Source organism: Mastomys coucha, unplaced genomic scaffold, assembly GCF_008632895.1.
Source record: "Mastomys coucha isolate ucsf_1 unplaced genomic scaffold, UCSF_Mcou_1 pScaffold23, whole genome shotgun sequence".
NCBI classification, from domain to species: domain Eukaryota; kingdom Metazoa; phylum Chordata; class Mammalia; order Rodentia; family Muridae; genus Mastomys; species Mastomys coucha.
The window spans coordinates 101,952,906-101,961,619 of record NW_022196906.1 but is presented as its reverse complement, the minus strand read 5'-3'; the positions used below and the strand labels follow the sequence as shown (position 1 = coordinate 101,961,619).

The 8,714-nt window shown below is 43.8% G+C and overlaps 1 protein-coding gene across 8 annotated transcripts in view; it reads left to right on the top strand.

The window, feature by feature from the left end:
- Dag1 (dystroglycan 1) overlaps nucleotides 1-8,714 on the top strand; it is a 56,148-nt gene that overhangs the window by 10,777 nt on the left and 36,657 nt on the right. For 3 of the 8 annotated variants that reach the window (XM_031343188.1, XM_031343186.1, XM_031343189.1), the window contains exon 2: nucleotides 207-262. The exons of 3 other annotated variants lie outside the window; for them this stretch is intronic. The gene's annotated coding sequence lies outside the window, so the exon portion shown is untranslated. The remainder of the gene's footprint in view (nucleotides 1-206; nucleotides 263-8,714) is intronic. 2 more of the 8 variants (XM_031343190.1, XM_031343187.1) reach the window with 1 other exon arrangement.

The following is an 8,714-nucleotide window of genomic DNA, read 5'->3' as shown; positions in this document are numbered from 1 at the left end:
CGCCTGCCTCTGCCTCCCATGTGCTGGGATTAAAGGCGTGCGCCACCACCGCCTGGCAACATTTCATTTCTTTACAGTGGTCTATTCACAAGCAGGGTGACTAATGGGTGAGATGGGCAGAGGATTGAAGTGGCATTTCCTGTTTCCCCTGGTGTTGGTTATTCAGTTTGGGCATTCAAGACTATTCTTTTCTTCTGTTCCTACAGGGCCTGTGCTCTCTAGGAAGATAAGGTTTTCAAAGCTGCTTGGCATTGAAGGTGAGGTAAGACACTTGAAAAGAAAAAATTCTACAAAGGAGAGGGATAGTGAGCTACTAGGCAACAGGATTAACCATTCAGTTCTAAAGCAGGAACAGAAGAGAAAGCTGTCAGGTAATACCTTTATATACTTAGTGGCTTCTGGGGATGGAGCCCAGGCGCTAAAACATGTTAGGCAAGCACTCTTTATCACTAGCTACATTCTTCTTTCACCATGTGGGTCTTGGGGTTCAAATTCAGGTCATCAAGTGTGGATGGCAAATACCTTTGTCCTGGGCTGGTCCACGGGGCTAATGACTTTTGTAGCCACACTGACCAAGTCTAAAATGTTATCCATCTTTAAGAGTGTGTATTGCCACAGATCCATTCTTTTTTGAGACAGTCACAGCCCTTGGTGACTGTGCCAGTTGGCGGGGAGCTCAAGGGCAAGTGAAACACTTGGACAGGGTGTGTCATATTCAGGGAGACAGTGGCCAGTGCCCAACTTTGTTGCCTTTTTTGGTATTTGCTCTTCATTTCTATGGAAGTTGCTTTGTACTTAAAGGTGGATGTCTACGAACATACTCCCCTTGTGGAATTTTTACTAATTGGTATTTATATTTTGGAACAAAACAATTGTTTGCTTTGAGACTGGGTCTTACTATGCCGCCCTAGGTGGGTTAGAACTTTGTATAGACCATGCTGGCCTGAAACTCACAGATCTGCCTGCTTCTGCTTCTACCCTTCTTTTTTTTTTTTTTTTTTTTTTTTTTTTTTTTTTTTTTTTTTTTTTGGTTTTTCGAGACAGGGTTTCTCTGTATAGCCCTGGCTAGCCTCGAACTCAGAAATCTGCCTGCCTCTGCCTCCCAAGTGCTGGGATTAAAGGCGTGCGCCACCACCGCCTGGCTTTCTTCTACCTTCCAAATGCTAGGATTAAAGTAATGTACCATGACATTGTCCTGAAAAAATTTTTTTTAATTTTTTAAAATTTTTTTATTTTCGACATAGTGTTTTTCTGTGTAGCCCTGGCTGTTCTGTAACTAGCTCTGTAGACCAGGCTAGCCTCAAACTCAGATCTGCCTGCCTCTGCCTCCCAAGTACTGGGATTAAAGGTATGTGTGGCCCCATCCCCACCTCCAAGCTGGCTCTCTGAGTTCAAGGGTAGCCTGGTCTACAGAGTGAGTTCTAGGTCTGCTGGGTCTACATAGAAGCCCTGTTTCCAACCACAAAGATGTGATTAGGTTAGCATCCATAGTGCAGATTTCAAAATAATGATATTTGGGCTGGAGAGACAACCCAGCGGTTAAAAGCACAGATTGCTGTTCGGGAGGTCCTGAGTTCAAATCCTAGCAACCATATAGTAGCTCACAACCATTTGTAATGAGATCTGATGCCCTCTTCTTGTGTGTCTGAAGACAGCTACAGTGTACTTACATAAATAAATAAATCCTTAACAAAATGAGATTTGAAGCCATTCCTCCTTTGATTTTGCAATGGACTGGTTATCTTCTCGTTTATCCCTGTAGCTGTGTTGGTGACATCATGCTAGAGGAATGGCTCAGCAGTTACAAGTGTGTGCTGCTTTATCATCGCATCCAAGTGTGGCTTCCAGCCCTCACATAGTTGTTCACAACTATACCCAACTCCAGTTCTAGATGATTGGACTCCTTTTAGCCTCTGCAGGCACCAGGCATGCATTTGGTACACACATATACATGCAGGCAAAACATCCATACACATAAAATAAAAATAACAATGAAGATGATTCTAAGGTTTTCTAGGGTGCAAATGAAGTTCCTCATTGATTGTCATAAATTCCTCTCTTAATTAGCTCAAGTTATTCTGTAAAGTTGGGTTAGTTCTCTAGCTAGCTTGCGTGTATTACTGGGGATCAAACTTGGGGGGACTTGAGCATGCTAGGCAAGTACTTTTACCACTGGGCTGGATCCTCAGCCCTTTTAAATTTTGAGACAGGTTTTTAGTAAGTTCCCCAGTCCAGTGTCCAAATCTCTCTATATCCCAGACTGGCCGGTAACTTAGTCTTCCAAATTCAGGGATTACAGGAGATGGAGATATGCCTTGGTAGCTGGGAGCTTACACTGATTTTCCAGAAGGTAGGAGTTTTATTCCCAGTATCCACATCAGGCCACTCAGAACCACTTGTGATTCCAGTTCCAGCATATCCAATACCTTTAGCCTTCAAAGGCATCTGTACTTACGTGCACATAGCCCTTCCCCCATACAAGTTATTAAAATAAAATCTTTAAATTACAGAATTTCAGGTGTACCTCTTCATACCTGGCCTCCAAAAGATTTTTGTCAAGAAAAGTGATGTAAAAAACAAATTCTGAATGGCATTTTAAAAAAATTAGATATTAATTAGAACCTTGAACATCATCCATTTTTTTGGACACTAATTTTTTGGGTGGAGGGGTGTTTTAGGACAGGGCTTCTCTGTGTGTAGCGCAGGATGTACTGGAACTTGCTCTGTAGACCAGGCTGGCCTTGAATCCAGATATCTTCCTGCCTTTGACTCCTGAATGCTGGGATTAAAGGTATGTACTAACATGCCTGGCTTTTTGGACACATTATTGAATATTTACGTAAAACAAAATGTCATCACTATAAATGTTCTGTGTATATTCTGCTTGAGCTGGGAGATCGTATCACACCTACCATGAGCTCAGGTAGCCTTGCTAAAGCTGAGTTCAGCCTGAGGACCATGAGTCGGGTTAAATTCTGGGTTTAGGGAAAAATAAAAGTTGATTGTTAAGTGTCACATTTTTAGATCTTTGAGCAGTGTTGGAAAAATTGAATTGCCAGAATGGGAAAATTTGGTAGGAGAGTAGAAGAGAGGCTCTTTATTAAAGATCTAAAAATAGAGTCCATTAAAGTCACAAATAGATAACAGTAGGATTCCTGTCTCACCCCTTCCTGTTCTGCGTTTGTGCTTCCAGCTGTTGCTTCTGCTTACCTGGAGAAGATCACAATATTTTACCAGTAGAGTAAATGTAGAAGTGCAACACTGAGTAGTGTGCCAGTCTGTGTAGACCCCTAACCCTTGAGCATGCCAGTCTGAAGCTGTGATTGGGGAGAATACAGCCTGAGATTCTGACTCAAGGGGTGGGGCCAGGAACTCTTTGGAACAGGACATCTTTAGCAGAAGCTGATGGTTCTGCTGAGCACTGAGCACTGTGGATAACCTGTACTCTCAAAGCCCTCAGTGTTGTTTTCCTCCTAGTAGTAGCATTCAGTGCTGACTATAGGAAGGCCTCCTTTGTAGCCATCTAGTTTACCTGAGTTAATTGATAGCATTTCAGCCTCCCCCCCCCCCTTTTAAGAGGAGGGGTCCTCTCTGATTATAACAGTTGAAGAAAATGACTTACTTCCTGTTTAGGCTTCTGAAAAGTGCCCTTTCCCTCTGGTGTGAGGGGGTGGAGGAATGTCCTGGCCTCCCATCTTCCATCCTGTCATGGGGCTCCAGGGATAATAGAGCCTTTTGTGGGTAGGCACAGCCGTCCTCTTGAGTGTCAGCTTTTCTGTGGTCTGTGTGTCTGGGCTGCTGGAGTAACTGGGTGTTGGGTGAGGCCTGTCTTACCACACTGTATTGCTGCTGAGGGCTCTGGAACATGACAGATAGGGCCTTGAACTTGAAATCCCCCTGCCTTCTGAGTACTGGAGTATAAAGTCACATTTAGTTTGTGCCATGTTTTTTTTTTTTTAAGATTTATTTATTATTCTATGTAAGTACACTGTAGCTGTCTTCAGACACACCTGAAGGGGTCATCAGATCTCATTACAGATGGCTGTGAGCCACCATATGGTTGCTGGGATTTGAACTTAGGACCTTCTGAAGAGCAGTCAGTGCTCTTAACCACCAAGCCATCTCTCCAGCCCAGTTTATGCCAAGTTTTAATTTGAGGTGCTGAGGGTTCGGATCCAGGGTCTTGTCTGTGCTAAGCTAAGAAGCACTCTATCAGAGTTACCTATTGGGCCCTTCATATCTTTTGTTTGTGTTTGTTTGTTTGTTTCAAGACAGGGTTTCTCTGTGTAGCCCTGGTTGTTCTGGAACTAGCTTTGTAGACCAGACTGGCCTCGAACTCATAGGGATCCACCTATGTCTACCTCCTGAATGCTGGGATTAAAGGCGTGCGCCACTATGCCCAGCTTCTTGATAAATATTCTTGTGAACCTCTTGTGGGCCTGAGCCTTGTAGGTCTGAGGCCATATTTAGAGAAGCAGGCTTGCTGTTTGCAATGGTTGCTGAGTGCCTAACCATAGGAGGTCGGGCCTCCGCCTGGGCCTTCCACACTTCCAAACCTTCTGTAACATATAGAATTGATTTGTTTGTGAATGAAATTGCACACTTAAATCTATTTATTTACTTATTTTGATTTTTTGTTTTTGTTTTTTTGTTTTGTTTTCTTTTGTTTTTTTGAGACAGGGTTTCTCTGTGTAGCCCTGGCTGTCCTGGAACTCACTCTGTAGACCAGGCTGGCCTCAAACTCAGAAATCCGCCTGCCTCTGCCTCCCAAGTGCTGGGATTAAAGGCGTGAGCCACCATTGCCCGGTTATTTTGATTTTTTTTTAAAAAAAGATTTATTTATATTTTATGTGAGTACACTGTGGCTGTCTCAGACACACCAGAAGAGGGCATTGGATCCCATTACAGATGCTTGTTAGCTACCCTGTGGTTGCTGGGAATTGAACTCAGTACCTCTGGAAGAGCAGTCAGTGCTCTTAACTACTAAGCCACCTCTCCAGCTCCTACTTATTTTGATTTTTTGTTGTTTTGTTTGTTTGTTTGTTTGTTTGTTTTCCGAGACTGAGTTTCTCTGTGTAGGTAGAGGGCTTTGGAGAACTGAGAAGTAGTAGTTTAGATTATTTTAAAAGCCAAATTCACATTTTGGGACATAGTGACATGTCTGTGGCTCATATAGCTATTCCCTGCTTCTGATATCGGGCCCTCAGGCAGGAGTGGCAGTATGCCAATGCCTGCACAGAGTGGATGGCAGAAGCCTCTTGGTTTGGTCATGATTTGGATAAAGGAAGGCATGGGTATGGAGGATAATTTGAGAAGCCTTGGAAAGAAATGAGAGCCAGATTAGAAAATGAAAACATTGCTAGAAGAAGGGGAGAGAAGGCAACTCACAGTGAATGGAAGAACTTTGCGTCTTCACTCTTAATCCCTAGACACTTAGAGGACATAGATTGCTGGAAGGGTCTCTGTGGGCTTAGTGAGGTAGTATGGTGACTAGAGACTACTGTGGGCAGGTGGCCTAGCAGTGGGACTCAGACTGGGGGAAGAGACATTGCCAGCTTTGAGTTAGTAGAGTTAGGACACAGCAGGTAGAGCTGTTTCTTGAATGGAAAACGAGGCAGTGACGTTAGACTGGCCCACGGTTGAGAGCTGTAGCTGTAGCTGTCTAATAGTGCTGTTGAGCTTTTGCAAGAAAGCAGGGTAAAATGCTTGTGCTGATTGAGGTGGAAAAATACAGTGGAAGGGAGACAGGGTAATTTTTTTAAAACTTCATTTTTATTATTTTGAATGTGTTTAAGTATGAGTGTGTGTAATTGCTATGAGTAAAGGAGCCTGCAGAGGCCAGAGGAGTCAGATCCCCCTGGAGCTCTCTCTCTAGCTCCTGGGAATTTTAAAATTACACTCATTTGTGTGTGCACACGCATGTGCGTGTGCATTCACACACTTCTCATGTGCATATGTGGAGGTCAGAGGAGATGTGGTCTGAACTTCTGTCTGTATACAGAGACTGACCTTACAGGCTGGGTACTAGCATACATTTGTGCTGTCTTTACAGCTAATTTACACATCTATATTTTCATTTATTTTATACTTAAATTATTAAAAATTATTATTTTTGTTTATTGTGTCTGTCTATGTACACTGAGTCATCTTGTCAGCCCCCTACATAATTTTGACATCAAGTAATTAAGGTTTCATGTATATCATAGTAGAAGCCTAAGTTGGTGGTGGTGGTGGTGGTTTTTGTTTTGTTTGGTTTGGTTTGGTTTGGTTTGGTTTGGTTTTTCGAGACAGGGTTTCTCTGTGTAGCCCTGACTGTCCTGGAACTCACTCTGTAGATCAGGCTGGCCTCAAACTCAGAAATCCGCCTGCCTCTGCCTCCCAAGTGCTGGGACCAAAGGCGTGCGCCACCACCACCCTGCTGTTGTTGTTGTTTTGAGATGGGTTCTTACTCTGTAGCCTTGGTTGGCTAAGAACTTGCTCTGTACAACAGGCCAGACTTGAACTCAGAGATCAACTGGGCACTGCCTCCCAAGTGCTGGGATTTGCTAATGTGTCACCATTCTGGCTTCTTTCCTTTTATTGGTGATATGGTGGGTTGATCCCGTAGACTGATGCTTATGCTAAGCACGTGTTCTACCTCTGAGCTGCTGACTAGGTCTCCCTAATTTAGTGGAGCTAGACTACCTACTCAATCCAGGTCTTGGAGTTCTTTATGGCTTAGCTAAATTCCCAGCACTTAGTTTTTGTTTTCTTGATTTTAACCCAAGTTTTCTGAGGGTTGTCTTTCAGGGAGAAGAATGTAAAGAATTTCAGTCAGGGAGGTGTGGGCTGAAGGGCTGGCAGCAGACAGGGCAGAGAGTCAAGTGGTAAATCTTCTGTATTGAAACAGTTGTTTGATTAGCTCAGAACCACACCAAAGCTCCTCACTAGTGGCAAAGCAGGTGTTAGGTGCTGGTATTCTCTGGCTTATTAATTGGTAGCAAAAACCGTAATAGAGGAGGACTTGCCCTTAAATCAGCTCCCCAACCTCTCTTATAGTAGGCCAGATAGGCCTGAGGTTGTTATTTCATTCTATAGGCTGTGAGCACCTACTCATAAATGAAGCTTCACCAAATCTATGTAACCAAATCTATGTAGTAGTTGATTTTTATTGATGCCAGTATGTATGTATGTATGTATGTATGTATGTATTTATTTATTTTCTGAGACAGGGTTTCTCTGTAGCTCTGGCTGTCCTGGAACTCACTCTGTAGACCAGGCTGGCCTTGAACTCAGAAATCCGCCTGCCTCTTTCTCCCAAGTGCTGGGATTAAAGGCGTGTGCCACCACTGCTGGGCAGTCCTCTGTGTAAGGTGTGTTTGTTATAAAATATAACATGGTGAGGGGTGCCTGGGAAGCCCATGCCAAGGTGTCCACCAAGAAATTACACCATGCAACAGATCTGGTATAAGGATGTTTATTTGGGAGAAGGGAGGGGAGTGAGGACTTGGAGAAGGGGTAGAGGCAGGTGTAGACATGTAGACAGGCAGGCAGATGGGAGCAGAGCCATGAGGGCAGGGAGGATGGGACAGATAAGGACATTGAGGGAGGGAGAGAGAGAGGGAGACTCGTAGATACTTCTCTGTATGCACTGGCCTGAGACATAAGGTTTCTCCCCAGTCTCCCAGGATCCTGGCTGGTATGGTTCTCTGGGAAAGCTGGCTTCTCAGATCTTTTAGAGCGTGCCTGTCATTTGGAGGATAACACACAACAAACTTAGAGGTTTGGAACAGGTGACTGGCTTTTGGAGCAGTGAGCCTGCAGTGTGAATAGTAGATGTGTGAGCTCAGAAGCAGTCACTGGCTTGTCTCCTGTACCTGTTCCCGCTGCTCTGAGCTTGGAGTTGTGCTGGGGTTTGGGCTGTGAGGTGCCTCTGTTCCTAGGGAAGCAACCACAGAGGTGAAGAGCACCACAGCAATGCTATTATTTGGAATAATTAGTCAGCCCGTACGTTCTCTGTAGGAATTTTCCTCTGGGGTAGTCAAGTTTGACTAGAAAAACAGTGGCATGTTTTGATTCAGTTCTTGTTTGGAAACTCACACTCCCACATCTTTGTGACCATTAAGACCCGTCACTCCCAGTCTGAGTTTATGATGCTTGGTGTCACCCCTCTTTAATCAAGCAATGGAGAAGGTCAACTTCTGTCTCATGCTGGTCAACTCTGCTCCATTTTCTCCTCTTTTCCTGTTCAAATTATTAATGAAGTGTTTGACAGTAACTCAATACCAGTAAAAGTAAGAGGAAAACAACTTAAACCCTAAGGTTGTGTATGAATTGAAAGCCATTTTGTTAAAGTCTGTCAGTTCCACATCTAGGATTTTTCTCTCCAGATGTGTCTATAGAGTGCAGGAATGTGTATGAGAGGCCACTTGAAAACAGTGCACACACACATGCACATGCAGAGGATAGTTATGAAGTATGTAACTGAGCTTTGAGAATGATATAAGAAACCAGGCAAGGTGGTGGATGTCTTTAATACTAGCACTCAGAGGCAGGCAGATCTGTGAGTTCAAGGCCAGCCTGATCTACATAGTGAGATTCTTTCAATAAAAAAAAAAAAACCAACTAACCAGCCAACCAACAAACCAAAGGAAAGAAGAGCCAGGTTTGGTTTGTAATCTCAGTACATGGGAAGTTCAGGCAAAAGGATTCCTGAGCATCTGAGGCCAGCCTGG